Raw genomic sequence first — 21436 nt, forward strand, 5'->3', positions numbered from 1 at the left:
CTAAAGCTAAAATCCTAAATGTGACACAATAGCTCCTTCATCATCTACTCCTGCCTCACCTTCCCATGTCTCACTCTGACCTTCTCTAACCCACAACTTCTGCATTCATATTGAACCAGCTGAAGTAACAACCTGCTCTTTCTGCATGGAATAACTTTCCTTCTGTTTTCACTTGACTGTTGTCTTCTCTACGTTCAAGACTCAGCTCAGGCTTGTGCTCCCTCAGAAGCCATCCTATTCTGAATCAGGTTCCCTTTCTCTGTACGCCACAATGCTATGTTTTCATGTTCCATGTGTCGCCTCCGCTGTGAGCTCCTTGAGGATGGGAATGAAGGAAGGAAATTAGTTTGCTGGGGCCTTTGCAAACAGTCTTTTCAGATGGGTTGTGATGTAGGTGGCCCTACAGATAGTTCTCATTGTGCTCTCTGTGAACCTGTCCAAGAATAAATTGTGCATGTGCAAATCTAGTCTCTCCCTCTGCATATTGGAGAGCATATGTATGCCAGAGCCCAGAGGCTTTGTGGCACTAGCCACAATCTAACTAACTCTGAGTAATAAGTATGCTCCGTGTTACATATGGAGTTCTCTATTGTTTTGTTTCTGCTTCAAGTCTGTGACTGAAAGAATCTATATATGACACTTGTTCGTGCTCCTCATTCATTCCTGTGGTCACCATCTATATCATAACTACCAGATGCCAGGAGCAAACATGAGCAATGGCATGACAAAGAACTGTTGTTGCTTATGCAGAACAACTCACCCATCGTTTGTCTTTAGATTTCTGAGGTATGCCTTGGCCCTACCATATTCTTGCCTTTGTTGGCTGTTTCAACTGCTATGTTATTAAACAGTGAGATCCTGGGAGCTATGGAATATAATGAAAAACATGACTCTGGTCCTTGAAGTGCCTTCAGAATAAATGGGGTGCAAAAGAATAATGTGTAAATGGGGCACAAGAGACGTATAAACATTTTAGAAATTCTAGTAATGTAAGCAATAATATGAACTAGTATTTAATATATACCTCATAGAGTTGTGAGTATTAAATGAACTATTGTATATAGAACATTTGGGCAGTGTCTGAGTATCAAATGCTTTATAAGTGTTTGCTATTATTACTATTTACTAATTATATGCTAGATGCTGTGGTAAGCATTTTACATATATGAACCTTATATAATTCTCATTCAAATCCTTATATAACCCTGTGAAATTGTTGTATTATCATCATCCCCATCTTATAAGTGAAGAAATTGAGGCTTAGAGACATAAGTAACTTAGCATAGGTTATCTAGAATTCATGTCCCTTCTCATTCAACTTCTCTTTTCACTGCAGAGAGCTGCCTCATATTTATCTAGCAGTTAGAATGCCTTTGATTCTGCTACTGTAAAGTTAGCCCTAAAATGATTTTACTTCATATTTATTGGAAGTACTAAGTGCCTCTTGGTTGTAGATAAATAGAGGGCAATGGTGTCAGTGAGACCCAAGAAAAATGGTAGAACATTTTCCTTTTAATTTTCTACTCACTTAATTTTTTTACCATCATATGGCTCTAGTAAAGGTCACATAGAGTTCACTGTTCAAGCGAATGGTTATTTTAAAATACTTTATTCAAGTCTCCTCTAACTCAACATTCAATTAATTTTAGATTTTGTATTGATAATTTTCCTCAGTAAAGATAAATTAACTCTTTAAATCAAAGCTGTAGAAGTTAAGTATTGACTGTAGTGAATAATAGGGTCTCTTTAATTTCTTCCAACAGCATCTAAAGAGTTGTAAATTTTCAAATCTATGCTTCTGTTAGGGAGTTCAGTTATTTTTAAACACAAATTACAAATCTATAACTAGGTATTGAAGACAAATTTTTAAATAACTTTATTATTATCAGTGTTTTTTCTAGTTCTATTTTTCCTACTGAAAACATTCCTATAAAGGTTGGTGTAAGTGCAATTTTAACTGTTAACCTTCATATTACTTTGAGGGTCTCTGATAGGACTAATTATTGACATCTCTGTTCTCTCCAGATTCTAAACCAATTGAGAAATAACTATGAGTCAAGCAGAGACTGAACTATTATCATTATTACCAGTAAAGTCAGAACATGGCGTATGGCTTAGATTTAAAGCTAAATCAGGTTTAGCTCTGAACCGACTTCACTTACCTCTTCATTGCATAGGAATCCAGCAACTCAACCCCATTTCTTCAAGGGCCAGGTTCTGTCCCAGTGGGCATAAAGTAAGGGAAGAGGAGATGGCACATTGATTCCAGACAGGCAGGTCCAAGAGAGGCTAAGCTATGCATGCTTACAGACAGACCCTCTTTGTAAAGCTTTACATTAGATCATCTCATTGCTTCTCCATTCGAGATGGTCAGGAGGATTGGGTAAGCGATGACTTTGGAAGGTTGTAGAGAGGAAGAGAAGAGGATACAGAAGCTGTCTCTCAATATTCCTTAGGAATTCCTATTTTACAGTCTGATGTAAGGACATGGGCAAATGGTAGGGCAGTTCCTTCCACATATTTATATATTTCTAAATTCTAAAAATGTCTAGAAATGATAAAGCATAGCATTATGTTATATGATAATAATAACCTATTGGGAAAGAGACTTTTTTTATGTTTATTTATGTTTGGAGAAAACGCAAGCGGGGAAGAGACAGAGGATCTGAAGCAGGCTCTGCGCTGACAGCAGTGATCACAATGTGGGACTTGAACTCAAAAACTGTGAGATTGTGACCTGTGCTGAAGTCGGATGCTCAACTGACCGAGCCACCAGGGTGCTCTGGGAAAAAAAAAGAGACTTTTAAGAACCCATGACAATCGAGCATATTAAAAACAGTAAATACAATGAAACAAAGAAGCATGGGATACTATGAGAAATATTGCAGAGACCCTTACTCAGCTTAGGGGACTTGGAAAGTGTTCCCAGAAGAGTAACCATGATACCTGCATTGTCAACATAGAAGATAACCAGTTAATGAAGACTTGCATCGGTCACAATGGTCTGTGGGGGAAAGGTGTTTATAGTATTTTGAGCCCAGGGGAGATTTGATATGTCAAGACATCTAAGAATACAGGCTGTTCGGAAAAAGAACTCAATATACAGTTCAGTGTTGGAATGTGATAACAAGGAAATTGGAGAGGCAGGTAGAAGCCAGTTCACAAAGTGCCATGCATTAGGATAAAAAGTTCATGTTTTGTTGGAAATTCAGTGGGGAGTCATTGCTAGACTTAATGAGGGGAATATATCCCTGAGATCTCTTGGTATGTGTCTGGAAAACAGTTTGTAGGATCAGGCTTGGAAGCAGGAGAAGCTTTAAAAGTTTATGCAAATCTAGATTAGAACAAATGAAGGAGGGAAGGGAGCATTTTTGAGAAATATTAAGATGGTACAATTTATGAGATAAGTAGAAAAGTGTAGGTAGATATGATAAATTATTGAGTGTGGGATTAAGGCATAGAAAGAGAACATTATTCACCAAGATATCTGATACTTCATACTTAGCTCTAAAACAATGCTTAACATAATCAATTATAGTTATTTGTTTCTTATCTATCTACTGTCTGTACTCTCATAAGTGTATTACCAACATTTTTTTCTGGAGTACAAAGAACTAAGGGATTTTAAGGGGAAAACATAATGAAATTTGCTAATTGAGCAGCCCTACTGGATCTGTTTTTACAAATGTGAGTGCAGATGAGTAGGAGGAAATATAAGATAATACTTATGTTTTGTTTAAGTCTCAAAGCCCTAAAACTGTATTGTAACAGATGAGATTCTTAGCAGTTGGTAAAAAGTCTCACCATTAAGAGAGGTTTCTTTGCTTCAGCACAGCATTTATGTTTACAACATTTACCTTACACACAACCCAATGATATCTTTATTTTTTTTTAAGTTACATTCTAAGGGCACTTGCTAAATTTATACTTTGGGGATCTGTGTGTTTATGAGTTTTGTGTGTGTGTGTGTGTGTGTGTATACATGTAAAATTTACCTTCAGTATATATTTTTAAAATATATTAAAATATTTTTCTCACTCCAGTGTTGGGAGCATTTTGACTCATTTATATTTTTGTATTTAGTCCCCTTTGAAGAAAAAAATAAGACAAAATAAAAACAAACAAAAAACCACTTTGTTCAAATATGTCTTTGTACAGTATGGTACTCATCAGATTTATTTGCCTATCTGGCCATTCTTTCTCTGCTTCTTCCACAATCATGCTCGAGGAACTTTCTCTGACCTTCTTCATCCATATCATAAAATAAACAAAGATGCACAGGGTACTGTAGGAAACATTTGGGGGGGTGCATCATTCAGCCGAGGGGGTGTCAGCCTTGGAAAGTTTCTCAGAAGAGATACTGTAATAGCCAAACAGTGATGGTCAGTGTGGGAGAACACTATGTAATGAAGAACTGTAGAGGTGATTGTGGTCAGCATGAACCCGCACCAAGACAGAATTAAATGATTTCCAAAGGTAGTCGGTATGTTCATATGGGACTAAGTAGATTTCTTCTTTGAGAACATATAATACGGATCAGCAAATTTCATCTCTTTCTGAATCTCTTCTGAGAAAGAAGTAGATACTTGGAAGCTGTTGTCCGTGAACATTTTATTCCAGGTAGCACAGGAATTAGAAAAACCTGCCAAAGCCAGGGGACGAATACAACACATCTGTGGAGAGAACCAGAGATCAACGGTGGGGAGAGAGTCCTTCCTGTGTTCTCTTGAGTACTCGCATGCCTTATTTCAGCCCATTTTTGGGTTTAAGGTTCTGCTGTGTCCCTGTCCTTGGGTTCCATAAGACGCTAAATTTTCTCAGAATAGTTCAATACATTTTTCTGTTACTCACAAGAAAGGGTTTTATATAACATGGATATAACACAAGAAGATTTCTTTGGTGGTTGCTGATTGGGCTGCCGGAAGGGACAACCAACGTGTTTTGTGATAATGTGATATGTCTCCTGTAAAGCACTTTCCTATGCTTTTGCCACTTGAATATACTTTCACCAAAGTACTATAACTTCTAAGCTGTAACACTTTTCAAGGTGAAAGCGATGCTAAGTGGTTGTGCAAAAGAATGCAGTCTGCATTGTTAGAAGAGGTTAGGGATCGGATCTCAATAAAATCACTATGGAACCAACTTGCTCAGCAATGGTGTGACTAGTCAACCAAAGTAAAATTTACAAGAGTGAGGAAAGGACGAGCAGAAAATACACTGTTGCCCAGGTTGTTCCATGGAGTTTGTGAAAATATGCAGTAACATGTTCTCTTGCCTGGGTTGGATGTAGACAAGACAGACACTGGGGAGAAATGTGAGGAGTTTGGGGAGGTAGGTGTTGTGTGTTGTGGATAGTTTCTCTCCAATTAAAATATATTCAGTTTTTCTCAATTCTAGTTTCCAAGGCAATGATGGATCCATCAAACTAATCACTATCAATGGGGTTCAAATGCCATGAAATATCTATACTATTGTACATATAATATAATGTACATATAATGTAATCTGTGTATTATAAGTAAACTAGTATTTCCAGAACAGTACTAGTCACTAAAGTCACTTAGATGTGTAACACCTTAATCAAGAATCACTGTTAGAGTGGTAAGAATTTCAGATACCATGGAAAAGTGATTAAGTGGGGTTTATGGTATCTCATTTAGGATGCCAGGTGTGATATGAGGTTCTTGAACAGAGGACAGAGATTACAGTTTGATATCTTTGTAGCCTTGGAAACTAGTTTGTTATCTGCCTCACGGTAGGCACTTGCTTAGTTTAGTAAATGAATGAGTTAGAGGATGTTTACTTCTCTTGCGTGTGTAGAGAGTGCTGTGTCAGTCAGATACCTATGGCAAACAGCAGAATTACATTCTATCTGATTTAGGCAGAAAAGGAATTTATTACATTCCTTTCGTTATTCAAAGTGTTGTTTGTCAGGCTGGAAAACCAATTCTGAGATGACAGGATCAGAAACAAAGGCAAAAACAACAAAGTAGGACTGGCCCTGTGAGAACATTATGCCACCAGTGGTGAACATTATTCATTGCAGCTAACTCCTCAACACTTCTGATAAAAGAATCGGATGCCACTTTTACCACCATCTGTTCCTATTGCCCAGAGACATGTGCAAAGAGAATGGCGGCGGAACAGATTCCCTAGCTCACATCTAAAGTCTGGTGCAGACTCATCTGATTGGACGATACACTCCCTAGGCACAAGAGAGGCTGTGAATATAAAAATCTACCAGTTTCAGATTTCTGGGTAAGAGGTGGGTTATACCTCCCACCAGGAATCCTAAAAAGGAAGATTACCCAAATATAGAAAGATTTAGGATAGTAACGGCCAAAAAGAAACAACAACAACAACAAAAAGCCTACTTCAAGATCCCCTGGAGATGGATTTGGAAGGTTTATGGGTACAAGATGTTGTCATGCATCAGTCCCAGTTTCTGTGTATGTAGCTAACACCGAATAAATTGATTCTTTCTTTACCAGCTCATTTGCACTTCTCCACATTGCAAAGTGACTATCCAGCTAGCCATCAATCCCTACTTCCCCCTCCTCATCCCACTCTCCAACCACCACCACCAACATGACTCAGACATTTCTCAGGTTGCAAAAGCTTGACAAACAGAGTACTTGTGTTTCTTTAAAGAGTTAAATTAATGCTCAGGAACAAGAAGTTATTGACTAGAATTTCAGCACAAAAGAGAATTACACTGTTTTAAGTGTAAGGTTTAAACGGGAGAACAATTGCATGAGGAAATGAGAAAGATACAAAGAAAACAGTGGTCAGAAACATTTAAGTTGATCAGTGGTGAACATTGTCAGGTTGACTGGACTCGAATCCTAGTTTTATCACTTAAAATCGTGTGACTTAACCTCACTTAACCTCCCCTTGCCTGAGTTTTTCCATTATTACAGAATTCAGAGATTTGTTATGAGGGTTAAATTAACATATACTTTTCACTTCCATGATATTCTCTTTGGATAAAGATTGCTTGTAAAAGGCATAGAGCAGGGTGTATAGTGAACTTCTGTTTATAAAATGGAGGGGGATGAATTATATTCATTTTATTGTATATGGATAAGTAATTTCTGAAATGACATAAAAAACCTGCCAGCAATACTTACTGTGAAGATGAGAAGAGTAAATAGGCAGAGGGGAAGCAGCAATGGATGTATTTTGTTTGAGTTTTATATTTGAAGCATGTATATCAATTCCTAGTCATAAACTATGTATTAATTTTATTTATTTATTTATTTATTTATTTTTTAATATATGAAATTTACTGTCAAATTGGTTTCCATACAACACCCAGTGCTCATCCCAAAAGGTGCCCTCTTCAATACCCATCACCCACCCTGCCCTCCCTCCCACCCCCCATCAACCCTCAGTTTGTTCTCAGTTTTTAACAGTCTCTTATGCTTTGGCTCTCTCCCACTCTAACCTCTTTTTTTTTTTTTTTTCCCTTCCCCTCCCTCATGGGTTTCTGTTACGTTTCTCAGGATCCACATAAGAGTGAAACCATATGGTATCTGTCTTTCTCTGTATGGCTTATTTCACTTAGCATCACACTCTCCAGTTCCATCCACGTTGCTACAAAAGGCCATATTTCATTTTTTCTCATTGCCACGTAGTATTCCATTGTGTATATAAACCACAATTTCTTTATCCATTCATCAGTTGGTGGACATTTAGGCTCTTTCCATAATTTGGCGATTGTTGAGAGTGCTGCTATAAACATTGGGGTACAAGTGCCCCTATGCATCAGTACTCCTGTATCCCTTGGGTAAATTCCTAGCAGTGCTATTGCTGGGTCATAGGGTAGGTCTATTTTTAATTTTCTGAGGAACCTCCACACTGCTTTCCAGAGCGGCTGCACCAATTTGCATTCCCACCAACAGTGCAAGAGGGTTCCCGTCTCTCCACATCCTCTCCAGCATCTATAGTCTCCTGATTTCTTCATTTTGGCCACTCTGACTGGCGTGAGGTGGTATCTGAGTGTGGTTTTGATTTGTATTTCCCTGATGAGGAGCGACGTTGAACATCTTTTCATGTGCCTGTTGGCCATCCGGATGTCTTCTTTAGAGAAGTGTCTATTCATGTTTTCTGCCCATTTCTTCACTGGGTTATTTGTTTTTCGGGTGTGGAGTTTGATGAGCTCTTTATAGATTTTGGATACTAGCCCTTTGTCCGATGTGTCATTTGCAAATATCTTTTCCCATTCCGTTGGTTGCCTTTTAGTTTTGTTGGTTGTTTCCTTTGCTGTGCAGAAGCTTTGTATTAATTTTTTAAAATAGAAATACATAGGAAATTTACAAAATGTACCTAGGAAAATTCTGGTAAGGAGTCTGAGAAAAAAAATTAGCCTAACAGATATTAAAATAAAAAGCTTTGCAAACTTAAATGGTGTAGTTCAAAAGAGAGACATATCAAAGAAAAAGGCCAGATATCTCAGAAATAGAAAAAATACATATGGAGATTAAATATATGTTAAAAGTGGTGTCTAAGGTCAACTAGAGGAGAGAGAGAGTATTTAGTAACTGGTATTAGGACAACTGGGAAGACATCTGATAAACGTGAATTTTGACCACTGTCTCAACGTGCAATATGATATATTCCAAATAGGTAAAAGATTTAAATATAAGGAATCAACTCTAAAAGCGCTAGGGGAAAACATGAGGTGATTTGTTTATAAATTTGGGGTGCAAGGAACTTTGGGACTTTGACTCAAATTGCAAAAGGCATAAAGAAAATTGCTGTTAAACAGAAGAAATAGACAACAAGACAGAGAAAGTCAGAGACAGAGAGTGAGATAGAGTAAGAAGAAAGTAAATCATGATCATTACATTGACACATTTCCCAAAATTTAATACTACTCTGACAGAGGAACTGTGGGAGAATAGGCACTTCTAAACAGCTATTTATATATCATACATTTGTATACTTCTTACAATGGGTAAATTGAAAAATACATTAAGATTATGGAAAAATATATTAAAAGTATAGGGGCGCCTGGGTGGCTCAGTCGGTTAAGTGTCTGACTTTGGCTCAGGTCATGATCTCATCGTTGATGAGTTTGAGCCCCGCGTCAGGCTCTGTGCTGGCGGCTCAGAGCCTGGAGCTTCTTCGGATTCTGTGTCTCCCTCTCTCTCTGCCCCTCCCCTGCTCATGCTCTGTCTCTCTCTGTCTCTCAAAAAAAAATACACATTGAAAAAAATTTTTTTAAAGTAGATACCCTTTAACGTAGTACTTCCACTTCTGGGAATTTGTACTAGAATTCTACTTACCTCTCCTCAAATCTGCAAATATGCAAGCAATTTATTATGGTAGTGTTTCATTTAATTTCAGCTATATGAAAGCTACATTTTATATGGATCAAAAATGGTTGAATGTTAGCAGTTTCATATATTTTGGCCTGTAAAAGCAAATGATTGAAGGAAATATTCATTAATAGGATGTGGTTCAGTAAACTATGTTGCATTAAGGCAAAGTAATAACATGAAAATAATTAGGATGATCTGTTCATATGCCTATGGAAGTATTGTCAATATATGTTGTTATATCGAAACAAACAAGATTTTTAAGTTTGTACCATATACTGTATTTTGTGTACTAATAAGGGAAGTTAAAGGTACATGTTATATTTAAGTGCATAAACATAAAAAAACCTTAAAATTTATCATAGTGGTTAGCTTTTGGGAGGAAGTGAATCAGAGCTTCAGCATACGGACATAACATTTGGAGGTGAGATTCACATGGAATTAGGAAATATACGACCCTCATAGGGGAGGGCAGCTGTGTGGATAGGGCCCAGAGGTACATGTGGGAGGGAGTTTGCATTACCTGTGTTTTAATACATTTTGATATTTGAACCGTATAAATTGTGTGTGTGTGTGTGTGTGTGTGTGTGAGTGTGTGTGTGTTTTACCTATGCATTAATATTTCCTGTATAAAACAGGCAATTTCTTCACGGTCACTGTGGGCTAGGTGATTTTTCTTTATTCATGTTAGGTTACAATATCATAGCATGGTTAATAAAATATTTTGATGTATAAAGCTACCTTGTTGACATTACCAATATTTAATGGGCTAAAGTAAAATTAATTTAATTAGTATTTCTTTAACTGTCCAGAAAATGTTTCAAGCAGCCTACTTTGGTACAGTGGTAGAAATAAGGATTCAGAGTCTGAGCTCTGCTACATACATACCTCCCATGTGGTCTTTACAGAGTCAGCACCTCTAAACCTGTGTTTTCTTACCTGCAAAATTACAAAAGTAGTTAAAACCTCTCTTGATCAAAAATATTTATAAAATTTTTGCATATTAAAATTTTTTGAGTAAAAATTTTTGAAAGTTTGTTTTGAGGTATAAATATTCATAATATTAGAAGTTCCTGTGTTTTTCTCTGTGGGTAAAGAGTCCAAAGGAGTATGTGAGCTGCTAAATACATACAAAAAGTAGAATCTTACAGACTGTTAGGGAATGGTCAACGAGTAGAGTGTCGAGCGAGTATAAGTGTCACATAGCACCTAGTGGGCCACAGCACCACTATCAGCAGCAACATTAACTCAAGAATGACATTTATTTACGAAATCCTATTTGTTAGATTCTGTGTGGCACATCCCATTCAATTGTTACAAAATTGCCATTGTACAGTTACCCAGTATTAGGCAAACAATGAAAGTATCAGATCTGGTGTTTGAAAACAGGGCTTCTTGACTCCAAAGCTCATGTATCCTTACCACTATTCCATTTAGTTTCAAATTTTAGTGGACATTAAAATATATCAGAAGTGCATATTTTTCTGACCTTGTCCCATATATTTGCTGGGCCTGAGTTACCTGCATTGTATCATCTTTTCCAGCGGTTCTGATGCTATTGGCCACTGGTAATGTAAGGAATACCATGCTATTTCCAACTGCCTCTTAATCCTCATCCCTGACAAAGTATCTGCAAATGACTTCTGTTGGTGAGCCTCTGTGTTTGCAACAGAGATGGCAACCAAGGGGACCATTGTTTCTCTATGCTGTGCTTTCAGGCTCTGGGTCTCCAGGGTCAGCCTTTCAGATGATGATGGAGTGAAAGAGAAGGGGTTGTAGAATGTGACTTCTTTGATGGAATGGCAACAGAATTAGGAATAATCTGCCTCATCTGGGTTCTAAATCCATCCTTGGAAATTAGAATTCAGGTCTGCTATAAGGTTTTATTTTAGTGTTTGCAGTTTTTAGAGTTCAGAATGATTCTGAGAATTAGCCATGTCTGAAATCAACTGGGCTAAATCCTTTCAAACTTTTTTCTTCTCTACTCTGTTCTATGATTAAATAATTTCACAAGTCTTGCTCAAAGAATCAAATAGTAAATTTTATGCAGTTGTATTGTGTCCTATTAGGATAGTCTTTTCTTATTTTTAACAAGTAATTTTTTGAATACTTGTTTGTACAAGGCACAGAGCAAGGTGCATGGGTGGATGCAAATATGGAGCAGGCATATGGTAGATGAGGCATGTCCATAAGTAAAGTGTACTACAAAGTTGAAAGTCTGTTGAGAATCAAGATGCATGAGGAGTGCTGTGAGAAATCAGCAGAGGAGAAGAGACAGAATTTTTAGTGGGGGGATTTGGGAAAACTTCACAGAAGAAATGATACTGGTCTAGGCTTTGAAGAGTAGATATGATTTTAACTAACTAAAGTAGCATGGAAAATCATACCAGGCAGAAAGAGCACTATGATCCCACATGGGGAATATATTCAGATTTAACCAAAGCATGTTTTTTTTTAATAGCAGTAATGAATTAATGGGTATATACATATAATATATTTTAACAATATATTCTTACCATAAAAAAACTCTTAATATTAGTAAACACTGTAGATCGTAACCTATCAAAGAATCTAGAAAAGTAAATTAAAACAAGGTCCTATATATACATAGGTCATTATATAGTAACCACAGTACAATGTAGGAAGAGCTATATAGTAGTTACCTGTCAACCACTAGGGGACTGTTTTCAGAACTGCATTCTATGTAACATGGGAGTCTCAGGAATTGTCTATAGGTGCTAAGGGAAAAAAAACTTTTGGTCAATAAATCTGGGAATTGCTCATTGAAACAAATTCAGTTACTTATTTTTTTCCTCCCTGTGGAACTTTCCAGACCATTAATATACCATGCAGTATATCTCCAATTTCTTTAACCATAGTTTGTTTATTTAACTATTATTATTATTATTTACTTAATTTGTTTGTAGAGCACATATTAACATCTTGAGCACTAATATTCTGCTGAACACATTTTAGAAAAATGTGTTGGAAAGCACTGTAAAGGAGTCAGTCATCCCTTTTCTGGAGTAAGGAAAGAGCTCATGGAAAACTAAAAAAAAATACATTAATGATAAATTGTTATAAATATGCATTTTAATGGTAGTATATAATTTTAGTTTATTCATAAGTTCCATATTATTTAATTGTATCATATCTCATATGTATTTTATAGGAACTAGACTGGTTCCTAGAGAATATTTTCTTTATCTTAGGGCTGCTTCTCAGATGGGGAAAAAAAAATCTCTTTACTGTAGTAGTGCATCTTATTTCTACTGTCAAAATGCAAGCATTCATTTTACTGAAAAGCAATATTCAAGAAGTCCTATAGTCCTCATATTTATTTTGAGCCTTGGGTATTTTGATGAGTATCCTCAAATATTTCCAGGGTAGCAAGTCAAAGGAAGACTATAGTGGATGTACTTTTAAAATTTTAATTAGATTATCTTTTCATTACTAATTACATAGTGGTGCCCATACTACATTTTCACAGTTTTTTTTCTTGTTGTTGTTAAGACCACATGGATGAGAATAATCATGAAATTGTTCTTTGAACACTAATAGTGTCCCCCCATCCTTCTATGATTTCAGTTGTTTATACATTTTCCATGGTGGTTGAGTTAATTTATATCCCCACAAAATGGCTAAAAAGGTGTAAAAAACTTATAAAAGTTGACAGTGCCCTATTAACTTTGTAGCTAAAGATGAAATGTTAATTTTGGTTTGTAGAACAATATTGCACTAAAAGTATATGGCCCAAACTCAGGAGTTTCTGAAATGGATAGGAATATTGCAATCCACAATGAAGTAAACCTGCAAACAAAACCCAGGCCATGTTGCAAGCTAAGTGATGAGGAAAATGTGACTGATTTCCTTTGAATTCAAAAGAGCTTTTCATTTTACATTCATTGTGTAGCTTTTTCGAACAGATTTTACTGAAAGCCAGAGAGATGAGAATATTAGCCCAAGGTTAACAAATATGTACTAGAAAGAGCTAGAACTCAAAGACTTTACTTATATACATTATATACATTCTGTCATCTTTCCTAATTCTTTGCTTTTAGACAGGTTATCCTATTTTTTTCTCTAAATTCTCCTCAGGCTTCCAGAGGCTGTGTCACTGTTATTTTCTTTTTTCTGTTTATCTTGTTTATGAAAAGAAAATAAAAATAAAGCCATCTGTTTATTTAGCACCTACTTTGGGCCCCTCAGCTTTTAAGGCTAAGATAGATATACAAGGCATATGCATATCCACAGTCTTCTCCAATGGTAACACATATACAAGTCAGATAGTTTGGCTCCATCTTGAATGTTATAGAGAAAGTAATAATTTTTTAATTATCATGAAGGAATTCCAGCCTTACTTTCAGTTCTTGATGTTTTTAAAATCAGCAACATAATGTCCTAAAACTTGAAGTTTGGCTTATATCCAACTGTGTACTTGACATCTCTGCTTGGATTCTTAATTGGCGTAACAAAAGTAACGAGTTCAAAGCCCATTGATCAACTCATCTCTTTCCCAGTGTTTCTTCTGTGAGTACATGATAACACCATATATTCAGTTGCTCAGGCCAAAAATCTTGGAGTTTTCTGTGGTTCTTCTCTTTTTCTCATCCCCCCCATTCAGTCCATCTTTGCTGGCTCTACTGTCAAAATGTATTCCAAATATGACATCTTACCATGATCTTTATCATTATCCTCTTATTTCATTGTCCATACTACTGCAATAATGTCCTGACTGGTTTCTGCTTCTGCTCTTTTGCTACTGTAATCTATCCCCCAAATGTCAGATAGAATGAAACTTTTAAAGCTGAAATTGGATTTGGGCTCCAATTTGGAGCCGCCCAATTTGGGTGGCTCAGTCAGTTAAGCATCTGACTTTGGCTCAGGTCATGATCTCATGGTTCGTGAGTTGGAGCCCTGCGTCTGACTCTGCGGTGATGGTTCAGAGCCTGGAACCTGCTTTGGATTCTGTGTCTCCCTCTCTCTCTGTCCCTTCCCTGCTTGTGCACTCTCTCTCCCTCTCTCTCTCAAAAATAAATAAACATTAAAAAATTTTTAAACTAAAATTTGATTATTACATTTCTGTTCTCAAACACCTTCCTAACACACTTAGAATAAATTCTAAATTTTAAACTCTTTTGCTTGACCTATAATATTCTATATGATCTCAACCCCTGTGTGTGTTCTTACCTCATTTCCTACTTGCTTACTTACTTCTAGTATCACTTCTAGCATCAGCTCTGGTTGAATTTTGACCTACCAAGCACACAAATACTTCAGGCTGTTTTCCCTTATTATTCTTTCTGCTTAGGGTTATCTTTGCCGAAATATCTGTAATGCTTTCTCCTTCACTTTTCTCTGTTATTCATTCAAATATTTGTTCTGTGGAAATAATTTCCCTGACCACCTTACCTGTTACAATAATCTCTACATTCCCTTACCATTTAGCCTTCTTTATTATTCTTTTTTATCTCTTAGTACTGCTTAGCATTATAACATGTAGCATAATGGTTGTTATCTACCTTCCCAGTTGAATGTTTGCTCCACAACTGCAATTGTTTACTGCTATATTTCAAGTGTTCAGTACAGTGCATGACTCATAGGTGACACCTAGTAAGTATTAAATATTTAAATAACTTATGTAATTAAGCAATTAAGTATTTGCAAGTGTGAACAAAGGCACACACACACAAATATCAAATTGTAATTCTAAGTTCTATAAAGGACATTTGACTGAGTCAGGGAGATAGGGAAAGGCTTCTCTGAGGAAGAGCAGCTGTAAGCCTAGAACCAAAGAGGGCAGTGCAGTTAACTAGGTGAAGAAAGAAATGGAAGTCTTCTGAGTATTTCGGGAGCATGCCAAGTATGAGAATCTAAAGCAAGAAGGTCCATGTGGCTGGAGCAGAGAGAGCAGGAGCAAGCATGAGTAGAGGGATGTTATACAAGGATAGTTAGAAAGGTAAGTCACAGCTGGATCCTGAAAGCCTTTGTTGTCTATGTTAATCAGGTGCTGTTTTCATCTTAACCACAATAGAAAATCTTTTTGGCATTTTAAGCGGGTAGTGTCATGGTTTTTCAAAAATTTTTTAAAAAAATGTTTACGATGAGAGTGTGGAGTTTGAAATATGGAAAAGTGATGATTGAAACAGTCCAGGAGAGAGATTACCAAAAATTTACCAAGGGGAAGGTAGTAAAAAGCTGTTCTCCTTAGTCCTGGGTAATAAAGGAGTACATTGTCTATAGAGAATTTAAAAAGAATAATGTAAACAATAAAAAGTCCAACCATTGTTTTATTATCACTGAGTGCCAGTAATTCTAAACAATGTTGGTGATTAAAATAGTCTGCTCAGTTGGTATGCCATGGGAGATGATAAATGATAGCTTGGACCAGAGAGTTAGCCATTTCTTCATTCAAAAATATTTTCGAATATCGTCTATGTGTCAGGCACTATTGCAGACATGTTAATGCAGGGGTGAACAAAAAGATAAAAATTTCTGCCCACAAGGAGCCTACATTTTTGCAAGGAAGATTGACAATAGTAAATACATGTGTAGCATCTCAGGTGGTGATAAGTTTTTTGATCAGTACAAGAGTAAATGTTAATTAAGCATTTGGCTATTAAGGGCCAAGAGCTCAGAGGAAATAGCTGAACTCAAGATAAAATTCTGATGGTCATCTGTTGGTAGGTAGCTATGTTAATCATGAGTATAAAACAGAGCTAAGGAAGTAAGTATGGAGTGAAAAGAACCAGTCTAAATCCTAGCATTGAGATGCCCCAGTATTTGCCATCCAGATAAAGATGATGCTTTCTTTTCTTTTCTTTTCTTTTTTCTTTTCTTTTCTTTTCTTTTCTTTTCTTTTCTTTTCTTTTCTTTTCTTTTCTTTTCTTTTCTTTTCCTTTTCTTTTCCTTTTCTTTTCTTTTCTTTCTTTCTTTCTTTCTTTCTTTCTTTCTTTCTTTCTTTCTATCTTTCTAAGGTGACATAAGGAGTAGTGAATAGATATAGGGCATATCAAGGACTGATGAAGCCATTACAAGATGATTAAAAGATCATTATCTCAAAGAAAGTTGATAATAACACCAGCGCTTTAAGGATGTACTGCTTTGTTCTTAGAAAACTTTGAAATTGCCTGGATTGAATATTTATATTTTCTTGGGGCGCCTGGGTGGCGCAGTCGGTTAAGCGTCCGACTTCAGCCAGGTCACGATCTCGCGGTCCGTGAGTTCGAGCCCCGCGTCAGGCTCTGGGCTGATGGCTCGGAGCCTGGAGCCTGTTTCCGATTCTGTGTCTCCCTCTCTCTCTGCCCCTCCCCCGTTCATGCTCTGTCTCTCTCTGTCCCAAAAATAAAAAAAATAAAAAATAAAAAAATAAAAATAAAAAACGTAGAATATTTATATTTTCCTATTAAAAGGATGAACAGGCTTCTGGGATAGCTAGAATAATCTCTAGCTACACTAATTTCCCTGTCACTCCCTTTCTAAAACATCCTTCAACAGCTTCTTTCTCATGAAATGGAGTAGAAAGTTGAAAGGTCTGACATTCAGTGTCCTTCATGATTCGGTCTTAACTTTTCAAGTATGATCTCTACTCTGCCCCTAGATAAACCTTTTTCTCCTGGCCACCTAGCCATTAAGTGTCCCTTTAATTGCCTGGTATATTCTTTTTTTTTTTTTTTTCCTGTGCTTATATCATTTCAGTTTTTTGGAATGCCCTCCTCATTCAATGTCAGACCCATTCCTGTCATTTCTCTTCTAGAAAGTCTTCCGATTTTTACTCTGGGAACCATGAGAATAATTTGTCAATACTCTAATATGATCAAGGATGGAGTCTGTTTATTATGTATTTGTGTCCCTCACAACATCTCGCTCACATCTCTGTTTGTTCAATATTAAATAGATATTTATCGAATGGCAATTATGAGCCAGGCACTGGCAAGAACCAAACAGATAGCTGCTGGTTGTACAACTGTAGTTGCTTCCCTTTTAAGTGCTGGGATGAGCCTATCTGACAGCGTGCAGAGCTCTGGTATTCAAGGTGATGTGCAATAGCAGAGAATTCTATGAATTCTATGGCTGACTTCATGCTTTTTTTGTTAGTTTTGTACATGACTCATGTTAGTTTCCACAGTATCAGTGTTTGAAAGAAAAGAACAATTCCTTCTTTCTTTGGAAAATGATGAAACCTTAATATTTAAAAGCCTTTCTGTACAAAGCTGTTGGTATGAAATATCACAACATCACGTCTGATAGTTCAATTTAAATATTAATGAAAACCTTAAGCTTTATCTGGAATAGTTAATTTGGAATTTCAATTCATATTCACATCCTCGTGCAAAAAAGAGAGAGAAGAAAGAGGGAGCTTGTGTGTTTTAAAGGATTTGTGAATAAGATTCCCCAGCAGATGCACTGTTTGCAGACAAAGCAGCACAGATGTTACTTGTCTGTCATAGAGAATGCCACTCTGTAATAAGGCTCACTTGACTTGGTGTGTGTACGTATGTGCCCGAATGTGTGTATGACAAAGCTAAATCACTGCAAAACTCAATGGCAAGCACCAATCTGCCATATACGTAGCATGTTCTGTAGGAGAACAACAGAAGCAGAGAGCAAGAAAACAAGGCGCTAGTCTGTGAAATCTAGTTTTAAAATGGGGCAAAATAAGTGTGGATTGAAGATTATCTAGAATCTGTGAATTGATTTCCTGGTTGATAAATAACATTAAAGTTTAATTATATGACATAAAATAGTAAACATGTACAAAGTATAGTTTTATAGAATACCTAAGAAAACTCTTAAGTAAATGGCATTTGGAGAATGTATATCTGTGTCCCTGTGGATTCAGGCATAGGAACAGCTTGCTTCTTTTCAATCTTTTTATGAATGCCCCCAAGAAAATATTCTTGAATTTGGCTCATTGTGTTATATGAACGGTGATTGATCTTGTCAGGAGAAAGTCAACCATACTTAGCCCCTTGCAAAGCAAACAGCACGGCCAATATCTTAGTCAAGTTCTCTTTGCTGCTGCTTCAGCTGTCAAAGTCACTGGTGCAATGCAGCATTCAAGGTAATTTCCATTTAGTGGTGAAAGCTGTTTTCTTCAATTTCTTGGCTTCTTTGTCTTTTTCCTTGCCCCCTATCCATCCAATACCATTCCCGTGTCATTGGCACACTTACATTTGCCTCACCTCGCTGATTTCTCCCCACCTGCACGGACATGCCTAGAGCCCCAGTGCTGCTGATGCATTATCCATCCAGGGTTTTGTTGTGTGGTGACATTCCAGAGCAGAGCTCAGCCCACGGGCATCTGCCAATGCGCCGGAGCTCTCCTCTCCAGCAATTATTCAGTTTGATTACACACGATGATAAGCTATTAAGAGCCACTCATGCACAGCCCTTTATTTACCAACAGTTGAAATCTCCCGTTTGCTTCCACTGTGTAAGAAACTAATTGTGGTGAAGTAAACAAAAGGGAAGGGCAGTCACCTATTGTGGGGAACAGTGCTACAAGGTAGTGAGTTTGTCTCCCAAATAAAAATGGTGTCAACAGATCACTTGGATCCATTTTCCCTAACTGACATGTAGAGCAGCTGGAAAAGAAGTGCATCTAGTGGGTATGGCCATGTAATCTAGTTTTTAGAACCCCTATTCCTGTGTCTAGTCATTTAGATGAACATTCTATTAGGCCAGAAAGGGATGATCTTTTATATACACTCATACCTCATCAACAAAATGCAGGTTGGGATTTTGAAGAGTGCCTATACGAGGAAAGTTCTCTTTAACAAAAATGGTAACAACAGCTATTTAGCTCTCAATGTCTCCATTTATAATCTGTAGAGTGCTGCTTTGTTAATTTGGTTACAAGTGTATTTTCTGTGTAAATATTCACAGCAAATAATGCTTTGCATAGAAATTCCTATTATTATCACTCTCCAACTCTAAAAAAAGTGCCTAATGGCAGACTTATATGTTGAGTGCATATAAGTACCAGTTGTTGGTGACCCTCTTTCCATTGTTAGATCTAAACGAGCAATTTTCGAACAGAATCTTTTATTCTGAAAAGAAATCTATCTGTAACAAGGCACCCTTAATTCCCTCAAACATGGTCACCTTAAATAGTTATGAACATCCAGTCTAAAAAAACTCCATCTCTAATGCCCTTTTTCCTCCTTTCCCCATCCCCATCTTCCCAACCCCCAAAACAGACGTTTGGAGCCTGGAGGAGAAAGAAGAAATTAATTTGTTTATCGGGTAGTGTTGGAAAGTAAATGGCTTTCCTTTGAGGGTTTCTTTCCTTCTTTTCAGTGCATTGAATTTAGAGTCCTTCCTCCCCTACCTCTTTTCCCACTTGTTAATGCACTGCCTCCTCCCAGGGCAGCATCAATAAAGAGACCTGGAGATCCTGTTTTGAGTTTGTTTACTCTCAGCCACAACTGGGAATATGATTTCTAGCAGTATACAATGAAATCTTGCTGTTGTAGGAGGAAGAAAAGGAGATGAAAACTGAAATGTCCTGTGGAGTTCACTGCAATAAGAAGGGACTGCACCCATGTAAATGAATGCTACACCAATTTATGTATTTATAAACTATTTTCTATATGTCCATATGGGAAGTGGGTTCAATAACATGCACAACCAATGTACTGTAGGTAAGGATAACTATAGGGATGACAATGCTAATATATTTTCGTACACACCACAACTGCTCATAGGTACTAAACTGGCATGTCTATTTTATTTTATGCACATGTTTTTCAGTGACTCATCGCTGAAAGTCACTCAGTGAGATAAATGTTTTAGACCTACCTACAACTAACTCCTAGCTCTTTGGAAAACAAAAGACAAAAACCCTCTAAACATACTCTCTATTCTTTTCTCTTTTTTTCTTTTTCTTTTTTCTCTCCAAGTTCATTTATTTTGAGAGGAAGAGAGAGGGAGGGGCAGAGAGAGAGGGAGAGAGAAAATCCCAAACAGACTGCATGTTTGTCAGCACAAAGCCCAATGTGGGGCTCAAACTCACAAACCATGAGAACATGACCTGAGCCATGGTTGGATACTTAATCAACAGAGCCACCCAGGAACCCTATCTCTTCTAATTAAGGCCATCAAATCACAGCTATTTTGGGGTAGATCTGGAAAGGTAAGAGATCTGATTGGTTTATACAGAATGTTTGAGGTGTCTACATGATGATTATATTCTGAATTGTCTATCTTCATCAACTAATACTCAGAATATCTAAATATTTCTAAGAGAACTACAGTTAAATTGTTTTTCAGATTTGCAGACATTATGAACTTAGCAAATCATTTCTGGAAACCTTAAAACATTAAAATATGAATATTGTAAAACTTAATACTTGGAAATCTTTTTGGAAACTTGAGAAATGTAAAAAAAAATCCTCTTATGTTTCAAATTTTTATGATGATATAATAATAATACCGCTTACTGCTCTATTCCTTCTAAACCAAGGTAAAGAAGATATACCATTGTCCAAATTTCCTGTTTCCCAATCTAGTTGTAGTATCATATGTTTATAAACAGTATTCACAGAAGCTAGAATTTCTGATCTAAATGTTTTAATTTTTCTCGTTAGAAATGACCCCAAGGTTATTTTAAATTAACTATTCAGAATGCATATAGCTTTAAAATGAAATTAACAGTTTTATTTAAATGCTATGAGAAAAAATACATAAGTTCAAAAAATATATATACAAGTTCACACATTCTATATTAAATAAAATTCATAGAAACAAATTAACCCAGACACTCTCCAGGTATTTAAAAAAAGATACCAATATTCAGAGATATAAACTTGTAAACCTATCTATATAGATAGATAGATATGTATAGATATCTATAGATATAAACATAAAACAATGCTTTATGAGAACTAATGAGAACTTTAGTGTCTTCAGTTCCTAAGAAATTATTCTTCTTAGTTTTATTCCAAATAGAAATTTCCCTTAATGGTGGCATTTAGTAAAAAACAATTCTCATCCTTTAGTTTACTAGGACATTAGTTAAGACTTTCTTTCCGTACATAGACTATGATAGACTTTCCATAGACTATCTTTCCATATTCCATAGAACTCATAATATGCTGGAAATCTTAGGT

The sequence above is a fragment of the Neofelis nebulosa genome, chromosome 7 (genome assembly GCF_028018385.1).
Source record: "Neofelis nebulosa isolate mNeoNeb1 chromosome 7, mNeoNeb1.pri, whole genome shotgun sequence".
Classification (NCBI taxonomy): domain Eukaryota; kingdom Metazoa; phylum Chordata; class Mammalia; order Carnivora; family Felidae; genus Neofelis; species Neofelis nebulosa.